The sequence below is a fragment of the Taudactylus pleione genome, unplaced genomic scaffold (genome assembly GCF_031769625.1).
Source record: "Taudactylus pleione unplaced genomic scaffold, aTauple2 ptg000179l, whole genome shotgun sequence".
In the NCBI taxonomy this organism is placed as follows: domain Eukaryota; kingdom Metazoa; phylum Chordata; class Amphibia; order Anura; family Myobatrachidae; genus Taudactylus; species Taudactylus pleione.
This window is the reverse complement of record NW_028284581.1, coordinates 32290890-32293798: the sequence shown is the minus strand read 5'-3', so window position 1 is coordinate 32293798 and position 2909 is coordinate 32290890.

Here is a 2909-nt window from a genome sequence, read left to right as displayed (position 1 = left end):
ATAAAAAAGAAAACCAGAGATAAATAACTCTTTTATAGTGAATATGATTAGTGAAATAGAAGTGGAGTCCCCTCACAATGGATCCTATAGGTAGATTTCTACTTGAATTGAAACAATTATTGGGGGGAGCTTTGCTCAAGGGGACGATCTCCTGGGAGGAAGATACTTTTTTAATGAATTTTTATTCTGTCACTCCCATTTATTATTACCTCCCCAAAATCGAGAAAACACTTATTTCACCCCCAGGTCATCCTATTATTTCAGGTGTTGGTTCACTCACTTCAAACCTTTTTGCTTTTGTTGATTCTTTTTTACAACCACATGTGATATCCCTGAGGTCACACATCAGGGACAGCACCCATTTTCTATGCATGGTGGGTGGAGTGGATTGGCATGATGACTATGTACTAGTGACATGTGATGTTGAGTCACTGTACACCAACATCCTACACATAGGGGGAGTTCAGTCCAGCTGCCATTTCCCTAACTCTGTTGTGGACCTGGGGAGAGGAGGTGTAAGTTTATACTGGATTCTATTCTTTTCATACTAACAATTATTTTTTATTTGATACAGTTTTATTTACAATTGCATGAGACTGCCATGGCCACAAGATTCACCCCCAGCTTCTCCAACTTGTATATGGGACTCTTCGAAGATCAATATATCTGGGGGGGCCATATGGTGTGAACTTGGTTCTATATGGCATGTTTATTGGTGATTTATTTATTATTTGGAAAGGGGTTTATACTTGGTATCTTCCCTTTTATCTCATCTTAATTCTAACACTTTTGGGTTGAGGTTCACTCATAATTTTCACCCCACTTGCTTGAATTTCCTGGATATCACCCTCTCAGTCAGAGAGGGCTCTATTCAAACTAAAACATTTAAAAAGAAAGTGGATTGTAATAGCTATTTACATTTCTCCAGCTGCCATTATAATAAATGGAAAAGGTACATCCCTAAAGGACAATACTTGCATCTAAAACACAACTGCTCTGATAATAATGAGTATTATACACAAGCACACAAACTAACATCAACCTTTCGTGAACAGTGATACTCTGATGATGTTCTCTATAAAGCATTTAGCATTTAGTGCATTTAGCTAAGACATGTAAATGCTGAACATCAAGGAGAGGTTAAAGTGTTAACACTACAATATATCAAACACGTGTTACCGACAGCGAGGGGGGAGATATTTTTAATTTAGAGGTTCCAGAGGCACTTGGGAGTTTATAATACCAATGTTACTAAGTTTAATTGATGTTTTTATAGTCTCTGTATTGTATTTGTGGTTATTATTATAGTTGTATTAACATATAGATGGGTCCAGAATGTGACCTTGTTTATAGGGTTCATCCATATTTTATTAGTGGCCTTACTTTGGCTATTAAAATAAATTTGGCTAATCATGTAATTATCTTATTGATGACATTTGATATAAGTATTAATGAGAGCTGTTTATATATAGGCAGTTAATTGAGTGCTATACGCTGTGTGCTCATCCTGGTTTGGAGTCAATCTTGAGAGACGAGGACATTGAGCCCTTCTGAATGTTGTTCATTGAACCACTAACTTAAACAGATGATAACAGTGTATTACATAATTTTATATATAGAGTGAGAGTGGCAGTTTCCCTTTTGAAGATCTAAGTTAAGGTTCAGGCTTTATTTGAATTGAATTAAAATAGTGTAATTTAACACTAAACATAATAATATTAATAATAAAATTAACAAAGTGTTATGCTGTCTCACTCTGGTTTTGATCCTGGGACCTTTCTGTCACTGAAGTACATGCCTTTTTAGGTGAGCCACTTGAGCCCCAGTGTTTGAGCTTTGAAACTTCTTAGCCTTGAACCACAAGAGGGGCTTGTTGTACAACACTGAATAGAATAATATTAATAACAATAAAATTAATAAAGTGGCATGCTGTCCCTGACTGGTCTCAATCCTGGGTCCCTTCTGTTACTGCTGTACTCACCTTACTATATGAGCTACTTGAGCTCCAATGTTTGAGCTCTGAAATTTCTTAGCCTTGAACTATAAGAGTGATAACTGAGTGATACATTAGAAATGTTTTAATTGTATATAAAGTGTATTGTTATAAATTGGTGGTTGTACCCTATTTATAGTTATATTGAGCTCTGAGATGTTTAATGAATTTGAATATATACACAATTTTAATGATATAAGATCCCAGAGACTGGATGTTATTTCAGGACACATGTGTTGTTAGCTTTTAAACATGTGCTTTTGATTAGGCAATTTCACTGCTCGTTTCTGATAGGTCAAAAGCAGTATTTAGGACCATACTGACTACAACACTGGATACTTACCTTCTGATGAATCCATCCTTTGTACCTGGATTGAGAAACGCATAAAGGGATCTATATTTACCTATCACCAGACGCTGCTGACTTTTGAAATGGAGTACCCCACCTTGGCATTCTACCCATGTGACGAGGCAAGTGGCTTCCCACCTTTTAAAACATCAACCTGCTGGTACAACTACTACCTGTGCTGCTAATGCAAACAAGCCATCAAATACAAGCCGCAGCTGGAACTTTTCTTTTCTCTGTAAACCAGACCAGCAAATCATTTTGTAAAAACCAAGCTAAGCTGGGTAACTATACTGGGACATAATCAGTACTATTTGCTGCTAAGACTAGTTTGCACTTAACAAATGAGACACTTAAGGGGAAACCTCTTGCATACTATGTTCAGAGTAGGAGCGCTTTACGAGTGGAGGGGACTCCTCTTCTATTTCACTAATCATCTTCACTATAAAAGATTGAGAGTTATTTAGCTCAGTTTTTCTATTTTATTATCTGGTATTTAGGTAACTTTTATGTGAAAGGCGGTACCATTTTGAGTTGTGTATATGTTTTTATGCTTTTAATAATTTAGAA